Source organism: Pinus tabuliformis, chromosome 5_2 (assembly GCF_031772625.1).
Source record: "Pinus tabuliformis cultivar Carrire ecotype Pingquan chromosome 5_2, CPIR1, whole genome shotgun sequence".
NCBI classification, from domain to species: domain Eukaryota; kingdom Viridiplantae; phylum Streptophyta; class Pinopsida; order Pinales; family Pinaceae; genus Pinus; species Pinus tabuliformis.
The window spans coordinates 814,784,377-814,803,429 of NC_142306.1; positions in this window are offsets into that span (position 1 = coordinate 814,784,377).

Genomic DNA, 19,053 nt, shown 5'->3' on the forward strand with positions numbered 1-19,053 from the left:
GGAATAGTTTCTCAGAGGATGAACAACACATTCAGTAGGGGGGTGATGATGAGCCCCATAAATGGGTAATTATATGGGCTCATTTTGCCTCCTAACTTAGCTTAATCCACCATTCTCATTAGTTTATTGCATGTTTTTTATTATATTTATGCTAATAGAGTGAGTTGGGTTGGTCATTATGCCTTGAACTATAAGGTGTGCTTAATGCAAATTTTTGGTCAATTTTGGAGACAAAGTCAAAGATTTAATGAACATTTGGCAACAAATATTCGAAGAAAACAAGGGAGAGGATTTATAGGAGGGTGTTCCCCTCATTTATGACTCCTGTATAACTGTTGTCTATCTCAAGTTTTTGGAGCCAAGCCTCCCTAATTTTAAGGGATATGTTGGAAGCTCCAGTGTTATAAGTAGATATGCATAGGGCCTCCTTAGGTTGTTGGATGTTAGTCAACGCTTTTCACTTTTGTTTTAGCTTTTCTCTGCTCAACTTTGAGCTTACTTTTGTAGACAGTTTCATGTAATCTTACTGTTATTTTGATAATGAAGATGAGATTGCTTCTGAGCTAGCACTGAGTTACCTCAGAGGGTTGAAGCTCTTGGGTTAGGGCCCAATCCAAGCAGCCAAGCACCTCTTGTTTTGTGTTTATATGCTTTGTTTCATTTTATGAATGAGTTGTTGATAGATAGATTTCTTTCTTAGTTAAGAATATGTTTCTTTTGGTAATTTAAAAAGTTGTTTCCATTTTAGTTTGTTGTAGTAGGCTGAATAGTGATAGAAGAAGATACAAAAAGGCCATCAACATAGCCTTAAACTCCTTTCTCCCCTTTGGGACCATGAACTGAGGCCAAGACCCTATTGTTGCCACAAAAAAACACAGATTTGCCTTTGCCATAGGATTTCTAGTGGTGCTGCTTGTTAGAAGGTTAATGCTTTTCTATAGATCTATTTCATCATGCTCATTTATATCTTTACAATAAATTTCTTTCCATGCTTTCTTTCCATATAGCATTGTTCAACATTTACTTTCCTAGATCAGAATTTAGACTAGCTTGATGAACAGTTTTGTTTTTTTAGTGTAGCTAGTTTCTTTTCTTGCTTAGTTTCAGAGCTTGATTTTCAGTTCTCTTGCAGTACATCTCTACTCACAATAATTCAATGAATTAGCCATCACCATCTCTTTTTGATCCATGTTCCACAGGTCATCCAAAGTCCCTCACAAATATGCCCTAATTTTCTGCACTTTTCCCATGAACTTTCCTCTCTTTCCTTGAACAAGTCCAACCATCTTTCTCTTCCCTAATCTTCCTTAATGAACCTTAGACACCTTAACACCTCCTCCTATCCATAATCTACCCTTTCCACCCATTTTCCCACCTTCAAAACCTCTAAAATAGCTCTTGGCATCCTCCTGTAGACCTCCTGTAGATCCCCTGCAGCTTCCTGTAGATTTTGTTGTAGGTGTCTTTTTGAAGTCTGATTGCAAGGAAAGCCTCCAGGAGGCCACCTAGGACCTCCTACGACCCCTCCACACATTCCTACACCTTTGTAAACTCCAAATTCATCGTCCATTGCCACCTAATCGTTGCCACATTCACACACAAATAAATTACATGCATGACAATTTCACCTAAAAATACATAAAAATCCAAAAATATATATTTTTCTCATTTCCTTCTAGAAATAGCTTGAACAGATGTTGTTTACTTCTTAAGTAGGTAATGGCATTCATTTTATGTTCTTTCACCTCTCTTTCTGCGAAAGTAGTGTTAGCTGGTTAATTAGGGTTTGCTAGGGTTACTTCACATTTCAGTCTTCCTTCACTTTCTGCAAGTAGAGTAGCCTCTGTAGGTTAATCTTTCCTTTCTTTCATCACATATAAAACTTCTTCTGGAATTCATAGAAGTTGGCTTGAGATCTTAGTGATCTTGCGCCAACTGACCAAGTGAAAGCCTGCAGTAAGAACTAGTACTTGTGCATACAACACCATCGCTTCCAAGTTTGTTACAAACTACCGGGTTGATAAAAAGTAAATTAGTAAGCCCAAGAGTTGCAGCATTATTGCTGCAAAAGTGGTGCTCGCCAATCCCTCTAGATCCTAACTTTACCCTCATACATACCCTCTTCCATACACAACAAAAGGATATCATGCGAAATTAATATAATTAGAGGGTTATAAAGTAAATATTTAATTTATGTTTTGGGTTCACTACTAGGCTTAATATTTATATTAGGGTTTATTGATGAAGGTTTTGCAGATATTGCAACCCTCTCAAGGGTCTTGTAATTGTTGTCCAAGTATGGCTTATGTGTGCAACCACCAATGGAAAAGAAACATGTGGATTCTCTAGAACACAATATTGGTATGCTTCATCACCCATCAAAGCAACTAATTTATCAACATTTTGTGCCTAGTTGGTCTACCACTCTAGCAGTCGGTTCAATGTCAAGGCTGAGATTCATGTTCCTTTTTTCAAGTTTCCTCAACCGAACTGCACCTGTTCACTCTTGTTTTAGACCTATTAGCTGTTGCATTGATCTAAGATCTCTACAAAGTGTTGAATCTCTCAATCTCTGCTCAGAATATAATCTTAGTGTGGCTTGTAGAACTACTATATATTGTATTTTTTATAAAAGCCTAACTCTGGCCTTGAGCTAGGTTATTAGGAAGTTTATTAGGTTTTATTTTTAGTCCTGGTTGATACTTCTAGTCACCAGTGTGGCACTAGGTAGAACCTTTTATGATTTCTCTAATGTCAAATGTGGATCTATTAATACAAGCTGCAGATTCTCAGGTTTTGTTATCTGTTGTATCAGATTTTATTGTGGTTTAAGTTTTCTCTAGGAGGAAATGAAACCAATTTACTTGGGCCGACCAACCTTGTGCATTTCCCCTTCATCCTATCTGATTTCATGTAGTTTGTTGTGTGTGTAGTTTACATATCATAAAAATTGCTCTATTTTGGTAAATCTGCTTGTGTGGAGGATATATCACATAGTTTTGGTGAATGCTTGTGTTATCTATACCTAGATTACATTATTTTATTAAATACAAAAAATTAATAATTGGTTTTATGCTCGTGGTTTGAACTTGGAATATGTATGAGCTGTTAACTCAGATCTAGTAATAGATATCATGCACTAAATTTCGTCTCCATTTCTCTGTTCGCTGATACATTGATTATTGGTTTGAGTATGAAAAATATCGACGACTGACTACATGATCATGTTCAAAATCCTATGCCACTGTACCTTATTAGTTGCTTATGATAACTCTATTTGTTATATGAAAAATCAACGAGGTCAATTATGTAATGTTCCATTTATATTTTATATCAATACCTTGTTGCCATTAACACATAAGGTTCATTTCTATTAGAGAATATCACTTAGCTTGTGCATTTTGAATCTTTCCTTCTTGGATTTTATGTATAAATAAATATCAAATCAACTGAGATTGTGTGTTACCTACAATATGTGAGTTATTCGATTTCTAGGTCTGAGGTTGGAGTAATGTTAATACTTTGTTCATTTTCCTTATTAAAATAATGATCCATGTATATTGTTTAATGATTAATGAATTTCATATCTCATTGATATTTATAATGGTATGAAACAAGGTTTGCTTTTGCTATTACAGGACTCACACTAGTTTATATTTATCTCATACTTAGATCACAAACTATGTATATAACAGTTGTATACCCCGGGGGAAACTTACGCTTAATATTTCTTCCTTCAACTATAGGTTCCCAACACTAGATAGTTGATATGAGTTGTCTTTTGATTCCTTTATTCCCTTTCATGAAAGTTTGGTTTGGAACCCATCATGAGCTCTTGAGCTTCGCAACTACTTGTAGACTCGGGAGGGGGTGGGGGTGGGGGACCAATTTAATAGGGCCTAGTTACAAGATCCTTGTGGTCCTTCGATACATTTTGTATTTAAGGTTATGTGTGTTATTCTACCAGTAAAGGTATTTTAATTTTTTGAGGTCTTGAATATAGCCCCTATAAAGGAAACTCGGGGTAATGCAAGTTTTTTATGCTTTTCTCGTGTGAATACTTTCCTTAGGAAATGAATTAAAATAACAAGTCACTGCTATCTCCATCTCCACACAAATATTGTAGTTTCTCAAAGTATATGACCCCATATTGACAATTAATGTTGAGTAATTGTTTTTTAATTATTTCACCCATCATTTTGGCACCATTTCTAGGGAGGCACTTGAGAGATAGAACATTGATGATATGGTATTTTTTATTGGATTCCCTAGCATTTAAGACTTGGAGGAGGGGGGGAGGTAAGAACTTTCCAATCAACTCGGTTGTACCCCACAAGCTCTTGTCGTGCTGGTAAGTGCATGATTTTCTTTATTATTACAAGTGAGTTTTTCCAACTTGGTATGATTTCCCTTTGGAAAGAAAAGTTCTTGTTGAGCATACTAGGTTAGGATAGCTAGAGAGTTCACAAGCTTGGTTTACTTCTTTTACATTCTCTTCCTTTTTTAATTTTTAATTTTTATTTTTAATATTTATGAGTAGGGGCAATGATCCCAAACACAAAGCTAAGGGTAAAGGTAAATATATTATTTTTGAAAGCTCTTTTTCTAATGTTGGATTGGTTGCAAGTAAATTCTCCAAGCAAACTTAGACAAATGAAGTTATAAACTTGCATTTTGAGTTTGAAGAGAGTAGCTCCGAGGTATATAAACCTAGAACTAATAAAGGGGTAGCCTCCATTGTACTCTATTTTTGTTGAGTTGGTAGGAAAGACAAATCCAAAGGAAGATATTAATTACAGTCAACCACCAACTCTGGAGACTAAGTACAATCTGATTCAATACATTAAAATGGAATATGAAGAGGAAGAGATTAATGGAGGACATGGTGAAAGACATGGAGAGAATAATGTAGAAGATGAAACAACTTTTGGATTCCCTATTATGGCCCGTGATACAATAGTGAATATGAAAAATATTCCACCATCAATCCTACCACATTTTTATGGTAAGATTCATGAGGAACTTGATGCATTTTTTTTCATGTTTGATATTTTATGCAGGAGTTATGATAACTTGATCGATGCTCTCAAACTATTTCCTGCTACCCTTAAGGATGCAACATTACACTAGTTCATGGGGTTGGGAGGAAACACTATCCAAAAATGGGATGGAATGCATAGAAATATTCCTTTAGAAATATCGAGAGTATTGAAAAGCCCGTGATTTGAGAGAAGAGATCTTTAAAATGCCACATAGAGAAGATGAGCATCTTGAAGACTATATCGAAAGGTTTTTGTATAATCTTCAACCATCCAAGCAACACAAACTAGAACCTCATACTATTTGGACTATTTTTCTGAGAGGTCTTCTAGATGAATCTATTAATGTGTTAAATTTGTTAAGATTTGGTGACTTTTCTCAATTACCTTTTGATCATATTTGTTATTTATACAGGAGATACTCTTGTAGTCAAGCAAGATCTAGTAGAGAGGTCAAGGATGTTCTCCCTAAAAATTCCAAGTCCATGACTAGTGGTGTAACTAAAAATGAATTAGGACATTTATTTAAGAGCTTTAAATGTGACTTTCTTGAAAACCTTAACTTACAACTAGATATGTTTCAATTTAAAAAGAAGTAAGAGGAAGACAGGGAAGAGCTTTCCATTTTCTATGCTAAACGTAGATAAAAACACCCCTTAAGAGAGTTACCAATAGATGTCACTAATGCGTGTGCCATTTGTATAGAGAATCATACAATGTAGCACTGTCGATCATTTCTTGGACTAAAATAAATATACCAATGGGGAATTCAAGCACCATAACAACTACATGTAATGGTGGTAAAGAAGGCTTAACAACATAGAGGTTCAGGTATACAATCTAATCCCGCACCTCATTCTTCTAATTTTCTTGGACAACACAATTCTTTTCAATATTGGAATTATTCTATGTCTTGGCAAGGTTATCCCCAACAATAGGTCCAAACTCACCCTTAAAAACAAAGGTGGCGAGGGCTTTATGGAAACATCCCAACTTTTTCCTACCCTATTCCCAATATTGAAATTATACCCCATGCCTTATCCATTATACCCATAATAGTCCCAACCTAGTGCTCTGCCTTATCAAATGCAACCCTCATAACCTCAATTATTATCTACTCAACCTCCTGCAACCACAACAATTTCCTTCCCAATTGGTTCCCAACCCTAATAATAAGAAAAATCAATATATTTTTTATGTTGAGTTTCCACCCTTTCCTACATATCAAATCATGCCAGTTGAGGTGCAAGACATCCAACTGAGATAAGGAAGTGTCCTTGAAAACCAAAAAATTCCCGTGTCATCATTAAGGAGATGAAGGAGAAAACTCCCAATCATACATATAATGTTGTCCAATAAAGCATACTTCCCAAAATTCAGAGCCTTTATCATCTTCTAGTTCACCTCCTTATCCAGAGAGGTTAACTTTGGAGAAACCTAACCCACACCTTGAATTTGACTTAATTTATGAGCTTATAAACATTTGTATTAATGTTCTATTGTAGCTGCTACAACCCCCTCCAAATTTTTTCTTATTTATAATTTTGGGGCCTCCTGTTTGGCCTTGTGAATTATTGTTTTGAGTTACTCAAGTTACCCTTGATATTAGTTTTCTAAGTGTCAATTCATCTTCTAATGATCGCAAGTGTCGCAATTTATTGATCTTCATTGTCTAGTCTCTAGCTCCCAGTTACGCACTTTGAGTTGACAATCATTGCTTTCTAATCATAACTGAACTCTCCCTTTTGTTAATGATTGCACAATGCTATGATTGGAGCAACTACACAATGTTGTATGATAGAGAACTGTGTAGTCTCTTGTGATAGGCAATTGCACAATAACTTGTGGCAGTGAACTATGTAGTTCCTCGAGCCAGTTAATTAAGTAGTCACTGTGGATAGAAACTAAAATTTTCCTATGGATGGAAACTGCACAATGGTTGTTGATTGTGTGGAACACTTGTTAAAATTAACTCGGTCACAAGTGGTAGTTTCTAATCCTAGATCCTAGATTTTAAGCATGCATGTGCAAAATCCTAACCCTAGATTTACAAGTGCTCACCTATATAACAAGCTATCCTAGAGCTCATTCTCACACTCATATTTGAATCTCTTCACATTACCTGAGAAGAATGATCTTATGGTCACATGTGCACTACTATTTTGGGAAAGTTTCATAACTATCATTTTTTGCTACTTTTACTTTCACTTTTGTCACTTTTTCTTTTGTAAGTGTCATTTGACCCTACTTTTTACATAAAAAGTGTCATTTTTACTATATTTAGTTGTTGCATGTGTCAACCCTCTCTTACATACTTCTTTTTTTGTGTCATTTCACATTCTACATCCTTTCACATTCCTGTTATCATTGCAAATAAATCTATTTATTCATGCCATCTTCTCACAATCCTCATCACGTGTTGTTGATCCATACTTAGCCGAATTCTGACTTGATTTGCCTCTCAATCTTTGCAACTGCGCATTACTATGGATTTGTCCCTTCATGATCTGACATGCATAATTTTCAAGGCCTCTCTCTCTCCAATTGTGCATTGTGAAATTCCAGTCACTTGTGAGCCTCCCTATGTCATCTTTAACTACACACTACACAAGCCCTAGCCTCCATAATGCATTGCACAATTCTAGTTAGTAGCCAGTCACTTGTTTCCAACTGTAACTATGAATTGCATAGTCACTCAAACTCTCTCTCATAGCAGCTATCCATTGCACAATCACATACACTAGCCTTCATCTCTACCTATGTTGATTAACACTATGTAATCTCTCTCCTTAGTCATTGTGTAGTACACATTTCCAGTGACCAGTTTGTTCACTCTTACCTCAAGGATTTCCTCTTGTGCTTAGTCCTTCCACAATTACTTCTCCCAGTAGCTATCTATTGTGTTTCGTAATTTGATAGAATAAAATATTATCTGAGCACTAAATTTGAGTTGACATTAGCACTTTTGTAGTTCTAGTTGCTACTAGTAAAGAGCTTATCAACCTCTCATCTTCCACTGATACTATGCCTCTAGTCACAAGATAAGAACCAACCAATAAAGTCACAAAAAGTAGTATTGAATATGTTGGGGAACGTTCAAGACCATGAATGCCTATCATGGCAGACACTAGGTGTTTGGTGGATAAGGCTACTACTTTATCATGGCTAACCATAAGAGATGTTTTCTACCAAAAGGAGTTCCTAAAGAATATTGAGGATAGGGAAATATGCATCAATATTAAGAGATCTAGGTTTCATAAAGTTTCCTGTAGGTATTTGTTGCTCCCAAGTGCTGAAGAAATCAAATGGATATTGTAGGGTCTAGACACCAAGGACATGATCTTGAGCAGTGTGAATGGGAAAATTCTTGCAACATACTAGCCATGTGATCTCCATACATGATCCAAGGTATTTTACTTATAGATGCATCATAATTACATGAAACAAATATTATTAACCATGGAACTTAAAAGCACATAAAACAATGCGTAAATAATAAGATAAGAATGAAACCATGACACAAAGACTTTCTTACGGAGTTCATCCATTTTGGACTACATCTTCGGACCCTGCTCAATAGTGGGGAGGCCTCCATTCATTAAGTGGCATAAAAAGAGGTAAAGTACAAGAAACATTCACTTACAATCCTTATACCTCCAAGCTGGAAGATTGACGAAGAATGGAGAACCCAACTTCAGAAACAGACAGTACCACTGACATCCCGATGGAAAATTATGCAGAATCGCCTATCCAAAAAACCAATTCGGAGAAATGAAGCTCCCGCACCCTCTCAAAACCTCCTTGTCACTTAAGGCAAGGTTCTGACCTGCTGCTAGGTCAGGCTACTTCTTCATGCATAATGTTCTGAACTATCATGCCAATCTCATCCTTTTTCCCTATACGAATCGTCCATTATATAACTTTTATTGGCTGATTCCTAAATCCCGTGCAGTTCCAACAGAGGACAAGTTTAGCAATGGTTCATTTCCACCAGATCATCTCAAGCCTAGAATAGTACGTGATAAAAAAACTCTTTAAACATCGCATAAACCTCTTAACCACACATTAATCCCTTAACCTGATAGTTTTAACATCGACAACAATAATCCATCGGCGGAGATACCCTCATCGCAAATTGCAATCGATGTTTTCAATCGACAGACAGTCCTAACCTTTGCGACAAGTGGCCTGCGATAGTGATAGACTCGACGGGATATTAAATAGAATGTATAATATATCGGATCTGAAAACCATCACAAACCGTAATCGGCAGGAACTGACGAGTCTTATGGTTTATGAATGTGACGTGTGTGTTATGCGATTGTGATATCGCAATGGCATCCTTGACTGATAGGGGCCAATTCTGTAACTCTTCCCTTTTGCAATGTGTGATCACATCGCAAACCTGATCCTGCTGGGGTTGATTCATTATCGTCGAGCTCTTCCGATCTGCAATTGTGAAATGCGGGATCAATGGCAGCTTGCCACTTGGCGCTTCCCCATTCACTGAAGAATTTTGCCACGTCACCTTCTCCTGCCACCTGTCCAAGTCAAACCTGAAATTTGACTTTCTCTAACTTCTTCATATGAGCTCGGATTCGAGTGTCATTCACATCATTAGAATTAGGATGACAAGCACTTCGATTCGATGCTAAGTTTATCTAGATTCTGCCACTTTGAGTTTTAACCCTTTTTACCATGCCACTAGTACTTTTTAAAGATCCACCTGGATCAATCCTCCCCATTAAGAGCTTTTGGACCACTAAAATTATTTTTAGTCAATTGGAAAGTGAGGAAATTTCTCCCTCACTTTTTATTTCTCCATCCACCGAGATTTACTCGGATGCATTCCTTTGAAGCCAACACAAATGTACTCCACATCTCCCCGTCGTGAAGTTTTGGTTTTCCTGTCTAGATACTTGACATCTTCTGGAAACTTGTCTAGATACTCTGGTGCAAAATCATCCACTGTAGGAATCCGTGCAAGCTCTTCAGTGTCCATAATCAATGGAGGTTCATAAAGCTTATGGTTTCCAACATTTACTACTGAGTACATTTTCATATAAGCGAGAAAGGCAAGATGAAAAGCATTGTCACCAATCTTTGCCAATATGGTGAAGGGACCATATTGAATTGGTCTCAATTTCTTCCCTTCTCCCTTCATTCTATCATTGTTGATGTGGAGCCATACCTTGTTCCAAACTTGAAAATGATGGTCAACCCAATGCTTATCATTCAAGCTTTATACCAAGCCTAACTCTTCTTCATCTTCTCATGTACTACTTGGTGAATCACTTGTATCCGCTGAATAAAATTCCATGCTTTGTCCCTATCATCTCATCCATTTCCATTCTCATCTTTCCCAAAGACAATGTCTCAGGGATCCCTTGGTAGATAACCAAAACATTTCTTGAATGGTGAGCTCTATGTGGATGAATGTGCTGCTCGATTATATGCATGTTGCACATAAGGAAGTTGTTCTTCCCACAACTTGGGACATTTTCCACAATAGCCCCGTAACAAGTGTACCATGGTGCAGTTGATGACCTATGTCTACCCATCAGTCTGTGGATGAAATTTCGTACTTCTTTTCAGCTTAGTGTCCATCATTCTCCACAATCTGGTCCAGAACTCTCTAAGAAAGCAAGAGTCTCGGTCTGACACAATAGATGTGGGCAACCCAAAATGGATCCAAACATGATGAAAGAAAAGATAAGTAGTCTGCTCAGCAGTGACCTGCCTTTTACAAGGCATTAAAATACACATTTTACTAAAATGATCTACGACAACATACAAATAGTTGTGACCTTTCCTAGACATAGGAAAAACACCTACAAAAACCATGGACATACTTTCCCATGGTTGACTCGGAATAGGGAGTGGTGTGTAGAGCCCAAGTTTTCTATTAGAGGGCTTTGAAACATAACACAACACACAACACTTTACAAAATGAGTCACAATGTTTTTCATACGAGGCAAAAAACAAAACCTCTATAAATGACATAAAAAATTTTCAACCCCAAAATGACTAGACACAAGAGAGGTGTGAGACTATTGGATTACATGTAACCTTTCATCAATGGGTATGCACAGTTTTCCAAGGTGATACAATAGTTTTCCCTACAAATAATAATTTTCCACTTGTGATCTATGAGTCAGTTTTGCATAAATCTCTTTAAAATCATTATTGTTAGCATATTGTTCAACATAACTTTCTAACGATAAAGAACTATTTCGTAAAACTACAGATGTGAAAATAGGAGGGTGAGAAATCATATCTGCTACTTTGTTCCTAGCACACTTCTTGTATTTTATTACCATATGAAACTGCTAGAGGAATCCCATCCATCTGAAATGACAGGCTTGTTGAAGCTTGGTCTATGACTAAAGGTACTACAAGGGCTGATGATCTGTATGGATGATGGTATCCTTGCCAATCAGGTAGTATTTCCACTTCTTTACACTTTGAACCAAGGTGTACAACTCCTTGTTGTATGTGGGATCATTCACAACAGCCAGGGAGAAAGTCTTTGAATGGTAACATAAAGGCTTCCTTCACTGCATCAATTCAACGCCCAAAAAAGTTTGTTGAAGGTCTCATAAGGCTAGCACTGGTGCTGTGTTGATCTTCTCTTTCAGCGTGCCAAAGTATTTATGCTGCTTTCCTCCCCATTGAAAGGCTTGCTTCACACTTGTCAATGTGTGTAAGGGGGTTTGGATAATAGAGAAGTTCGCAATGAACCTTCTCCAATACTGTACCGCACCCAAAAATATTCGGACCTCTGTAACATGTGTGGGCTCATGCCACTTCATAATCACATATAATTTGGAGGGATCTATTTTCAGTTGCCCATTGCCGACTATGTGACCTAAATAAACCAGAGAGGTCTTCCCAAACTCACATTCTGACAACTTCACATACAGTTTTTCATTTTTCAAAATATCAAGCACTTTCTTCACATGACATACATGTTCATCCCATGTCCTGCTATAAACAATAATATTTTCCAGATATACAAGCACAAAATTATCAAGAAAAGGCTTAAACAGATCATTCATTACCCTCATAAACATGGCTGAAGCATTGCACAGTTCGAATGGCATCACCATCCATTTGAGCAACTCTTTCTTGGTTTTAAATGAAGTCTTCCAAATGTCTTATTCTGCAATTCTAACCTCGTGATATCCACTATGCAAATCCAATTTTGTCAAGTAGAAAACCTTTTTCAACTGATCTAATAATTCATCAATGTGAGGGAAAGGGTATCAATTATTCACCGTAATATTTTTTATTGCCCTGTAGTCTACGCAGATTCTCCATATGCCGTCTTTCTTTGGCACTAACACGATCGGTGAGCCACATGGAGAAGAACTCGGTTTGATGACCCCTTGACTTAGCAATTCCTGCACCTGTTTCTTTATCTCCTCCATCTCGATAGAAGCCATCCTGTACATGCCAATATTCATTAAAGGAGTATCCTGTTGTAAATGAATCTCATGTTGGATTTCCCATTTTGGGGGCAATCGTCTCAGTTCCTTAAACAATCCATCATAGTCAGAAATAATTTCTAACGATTCTTTCTTATAATCAAGATCACAACCTTTCAAAGCGTCAGCTATCTCAGCCTATTTCACTCTCACCACCATGAGCATGCACCCTTTGCTAGAATTAACCAGTCGTGTAATCTGTCCTACACTTACAAGGCTAGCACTAACTTTTGTATGATGAGTTCTGACTATATATTCTACCCCATCCTTTGTGAGGTGGTATTTATTTTCATGTCAAAAGAAAACTTCTTTTCTGTCATATAAATACAGACTTCCCATGATGATCCCACATATATCCAAAGGTACAATATCTAACTCTACCTCATCAACTAATTTGGAAGAAATAACAAATCTGGCCCTACAGTTCTTGGTTACTTGTAATTTTTCTTTATCGCTTACCCAAGTGTTGTAGCAGCTAAAACCACCCTCCAAAACTTTTCCTTAGCTTTGTTTTGGAGCCTCCATACCAACCATTCTTAGTAGCATGTCTTTCACTATCAAGTACATAGGCTTCAACTGAGTTTTAATGGCTTGCCAGCCTGTGCATGTCAACTTGTTTGTCTCCCACCCACATGTTGTCATTCCAAACTTAGACAATTTTCTGGCTAAGATGCTCCCCCTAAAAATTGCGCAATTCTGGAGGGGAACCAACCTTCCCTCTAGAAATTATGCAATCCTGCTGAGCTACCCGCTAAGCTCCAGAATTTTACAATCCATCTAGGCAACCCTCCCTCAGAAAATTGTGTAATTCAGCCCAACAATGGGCTTCAGCCAAGAAATTGTGCAATTCTGGGAGACAGTAACCTGCTGACCCCAGAAATTGTGCAATTCCTGAGGGACAACCAACCTAGCTTAGCCCAAAAACTGTGCAAATCCCTTTCCTAGGCTTGTAGGCTACTGCATGTGCCTTTAGGTTGACTGGTCCTCTTCGGGACTAAGCTATCCTAATTTGCATGCATGGGATTCTTTTCTCGAAATAGCAGAAATAAACATGCAAAAAGGCATCCCGTGATTTTAGGAATCTATTTTAGCAATTGGAGGTTACGTGCAAAGATTGTTTTAGAAACCTCTCTCCAAGTGTCGCTTTTTCCTAGATTTGTGGCATGCTTGTCATAACCTCGATCTTGTTAAAACTCATTTTTTGGACGCTGCAAAGCTCATTCCTCACATCGTTCTTGCAGCTCTGACATCCCCATCGCATCTAGGAGTCTTCGGCACATTCACCTTAGGTTTTTCGGAGTAAGTCTTCTTCTCATGTCTTGTGATGGGTTTTTTTCACTTTTTGTATTTCACTTTGTGTAAGTGTTGTTTGTTTGATTTCAATGAATGCTTGCTATCATTTTGATGCAGGTTAGCTTGTAGAAGCATTGTTTCAATTTTTCTTTGCATCTCACTGTTGTTGCATGCATGACACTATTTTTGCACTAACAATCACCATCACGATGACTCGTTTCACACGCATGCATGCTTTCCCATTTTCTAAATCCTGCACTCATTGTTTGGATGCATTATCATTCACTCTTTTTTTCACTCAACTTCAGCATGCATTCAGAATTCTCATGTTTCCAGTCGCCGATTGGCAGGTTTGGTCTACCTTGGCCCAGACCTTGCCTTGCCCGGCTAGAAAATGCACATTTATGGAAGTGAGGGATTTTCCTTCCCTCTAGAAATTGTGCAAATCTAGCCCAACACTGGCCTCAAGGCTTGCATTGCACAATTCTGGGAGGTAGTACCTTGCTGGCCCCAGAAACTACGCAATGTAGTTTGCTGGTTTGCATGACACTACTAAATAAAATTGCTTGCATAGTTTTAGTCCTCAGTAGGCTAGGCTGGACTGTGCATTGCATAGTTCCAGTAGTCAATCAGCCTCATGATAGCCTAGATTGTTCCTTGCACAATGTTTGTAGTCAGTCTCCTAGCCTCTCAGTGAAAATTACACAATCTTCATAAATAGTCACATATGTATGTTGCATGTTAGTCATCCACTTTGTTTTGGTTTTCAATTGATAAATTGCTTGCCATGAGTGTTGTTATGACTCTAGATATCACAGGTGTTTGTCTACCTCTTAGAAATACACGTACAATGGCCTCCCAGAGAGCAAGGTCAAAGGACACCATTGAGAGCGTAACTAGAGTTGCAGTTGAGTGATTGTCTATGAGCTTGCCTATCTATGAAGACACCAAGATGCTCATATAAAATGATATCAAGATGAAATGGAAATGACATCGTAGAGAGCAGCACCATCAACAACAATAGAGGGTAACATGCTTGAGCATGACCAAGGCAAGAGGCAAGTTGTTGACATCATAGAGGTGGAGCAAAGATGCAAGTTCAAAGTAGATCCACTTTTGATGAAAGAAACTTTGGATATTGAGGCTAAGAGGCGAAAGCGCGACAAGAGGATCACCCAAAGTCAGAGAGAGAAATAAATAAGGAGTTGTAGGAGTTGAATCGACAACTCAGAGAAGAACAAGAGCTGCAAAAAGGTGAGAAGGAAGTGCGGTAGGAATGGGTACATCAGGAGGTGAAACATGCACAAACTGATCAAATTGCACCCATATAGGTTATAGAACCATCCCAATAGCTGGCACAGAGCAGACAAGGTGAGTAGTGTTGTCGATCGCATGCAAGTATGTTCAGGAGCATGGATTTCATTGTGCACACACATGCGATCCCACCCATTGGCACACTCATCGAGGCGAGGAAAAGAACCGAGTCTGACTGGAGTTGGACATGTACTTTAACGAGTTGATGTGCATAGCCACTAGCACACACTTAGATATTAGCGTAGACAGTATGCATCAATATGTTGCTAGTACAACTGCACTTAAGACTATGATGCGCATGTTATCAGACGAGTTGGGTAGAGGAGACAAATTAGTGTACCCAGATGCAACAGAGGAAAGAGTTCACTTCCAAAAGGATGTCACCAAAAGGTGCATAGACACCATCATGGACTACCAAGCTTGGCATCGGTTCAGCACTGTCGACCATTGTGAGGATGTAAAAGAGTTGGTTTTCCCACAACTGTCCAAGTCTTAGCAATGTCTTGCATGGCTTACTGAAGCCTATTTTGTCTCACATGGGTACATGTGCAAATTGTAATGTAACATGTTGTAAAAGTGAAAGACCAAGTGTCAATAGTCGAATGTAACAATCATGTAGTAGTTGAAGAGTCATGAGGGTAGGTGAAGACTCACAAAGGGGAATGTCAAGGGTCAACCCACCCTTTGCTATTTATAGAACCTCATAACTAATTGTAGAGGCTTTTGGGGAGCCAAGCTTCCTATAGGTGTATCTTAGAGAAATATTGGAGTGTATTGTAATGAGCCTCAGCTTCTCCATAGTGAAAAGCTATTATATCTATTTGGAGGAGCAGGAGGCAATGACTGGAACATTCTGTTGTCGGGAGTAGTGGTTGGACATGGTTGTATGTATGATTGGAACTTTCACTTTCTTAATATAACAAAGCCAACACATTTCATGCATATGTAATTATTGTATTTCATTGGTCTTGGTTACTCTAATGATATATGTAGTTTTTTCTTACACATGTATGTATGGACTCTTTCTATATATGTATGTATGAATCTTGTTGAGATGTGATATTATTTTAACCATCACTTTGGATCGTTGGTTCACCTACCTTCCAATTTGTGATGTATATTTGCTCGTGTGTTCCCTTTTAAGCCACGTGTTTCCATAGGTTTCCAACGGGTGCACTCATTCAACTTTCCATGTGTTAGAACCCTTCATGGACCTTCCTTGGCTTGCTGTGCTGGTCACACCCTTGCTACCAACAAGGACATCCTTGCTTCTTCACGCAACTAGGGTCAAGGTGATACCATATGACCCACTACTAGGACTCCTACACCAAATGGTCTGAGGTCTAGTTGGGACTTCTTACCGGGGAGATCCCCTGACATGTTGGCGGGTCCAACACCGTCAACACCAACCAAGCAAGTATGGACTCAGATGAGGCTTAGTTTCAAGGCCTAACTTTTTAACTAAGGACTCTAAGATTAAGTTTGCTTGGGACCCTAAATCAAACAGAGTTTCCACCTTTGTGTGTTTTATAATAACCCTAATTTGAAATAATTCAATTCTCTTTTGCTCATTACTTACAGTGTCGTTCAAATAACTAGTACTTGCAATTGAATCATAATTATTACTAGCAAAAATAGTACCTCTTGCGCCCACGGCTGTGATTAGTGCCTCATCACCAGAGTCTAATCCAAGGTCCTGCTGCACTGTTGCCCCTTCCCCTGAATCTCTTTGGTCTAAACTTCAGATGTAGCTTCCAACAATGTTCCTCGTCATGACCTTCTCCCTTGCAATGCGTGTAAGATGGCATTGATCCATTGCCTTTCTTGGTTGCGATGGTCTTCTTATCCTTCCCCTTGCCTTTCTTCTGGAATTTTCCATGTTGAGGTTTGAACGGTGTTTTCTTTGCTTGATCATCTTAGTCATTCTTGCCTCGAATTTCAAGATGAATGGCCTTTATGCTAGCCGCATCAATCATAGTAGGATGAAAAAATAACAGTGAGTGTCTTATGTAACTATGTAGTGCACCAACATACTTAGTTACAGTCTGGGAAAAATCTAATGAGATGCCTAAATTCAATTCTTGTTTCTGAAATTCTTCAGTGAAGATTTGCACATTTTTGCCTTTACCTTGCCTTAGATATTTCCATTCCATTAGTGCCTTTTTTTATAACCTGTTGAAGCCCCAAAAATCAGGTCTACGACAAGGGGGATACCCATCCGGTCCGGACCTTGGTTAGCAACTCCTTTTCCATTTGGTGTAGTGGGTTCGACTGGGGATATGGGACCAGTTTCCCAATTTATGTGTGTGTGTGTTGAGAATTGATATTTCCTTTCTAATAACTTCTAAGTAAAATGCTTTTGTTCTAATTCTAATTTAATGACATGCAATTGTATTCTAATAAACAAAAATATCTAATTCTAAAACTACCCTGGGATTTGATCTTTCAATTATGCGATCTAAAATAGTTTCTACAACAATTGGTAATAAAGATCATTCAATCGCTATAAGAAAAGAATTCAATAAAGACGAATTGTTTCGTATAAAAAGTTAGTCGAATAGTTGTGAAAAACATATTGCATAATAAGTCACTCATATATTAAGCATAAATAAATGGCTATCACTGTACAGAAGTTCCAAATGATAACTCAAAAATTTAAGCATTCATACATAAATAACTGAACATGAATATCACCATAACACATAAGCAGAATTTGTTAAGAGATAAAAGTACCATTTATAACGAGTTCTACTCATGAGCTCTAGCAATAATGATCTATCTCTTCTTAATCCAACATCTACTAAGAGTACAAAAGTGCAACATCAGTAGTAGATATTAAACACAGATATCAATAAATCTTGTTCCATTCATTCATCAAAACCTCCTCAGAGGGTGCAGAAGTGCATGTTCTGAGGACAAGTTTTTGATAAATTTCAGGACCCTTCTCTAAATGCATGAGAAGGGTTTAAATAATACTAGTTAAACCTAAAAACAATTTATTACAAAAATGTAGGATATGGTTTAAATGACCGTCCTCATTTTAGGCAAAAATAAAGCAAAACTAAAACTAAAACTGACAACTAAATATCTATGTATTTGTTGCTTGTAGTCGCAAATGTTCAACATTTGCTTGAGGAGACTTGGTTGACCGACTTCCAACTTTAGCTATCCTACGAAAACGAAATCAAAAAATCGGTAAGAGTTGGCACCATCTTCTCAGTAGAATTAATGTTACATTTCAGAGTCATGCACTAGTTGTGTGGTTTTACCAAGTACATCCAGTAAGAATCCAAATTCAACTTGGTTGGCCTTTTGATGGACTCTGCTTTTTCTTGAGCCTTCTGTCTCCAGCTTGCCTATAGATGTTGTACATTTGGTAGATATCCTAGAGTGGTCTCTGATATTAGATTTGCCCTATGAAAGTTTTCATTGATGCAGTCAATGATATTATTTGTTGTTGTGGCTGCTTCTTCCGCTGATTGTTCTGCTTTCCTGATCTGTGCATCCCACTTGTTAAAGATCATTTCTTTGTGGGTTTCATTGATTATGGGTGCACCTGCCATTTTTCCTTCTTCTGATTCCTGCCAAGCCAAATATTCAGTAACTCTTTTATCAATTAAATCATAATCATGTCACAAGTCCACGACTTGATTAGTAATTCTATCGCTTCTTTCGCAATAAGTGCTCCATTGTGATATTCTTTGGCACAATGTTTCTTGTTGCTGCAGTAGTTGATCATTTAAGGAATGGATTTTGTGATGAATTCTGTAAGCTTAGGATCATCCTTATGCATCTCTTGCATAACTTGTAACTGTTTTTCTCTTTCAGCCAAACTGTTTTGGTATCCTAGCTGCATTTGTTGAAAGTTCTGTTGTAGTCTTTCAAGCTGTTTCTGTGCTTCACTGTTGGCACTGGTTTG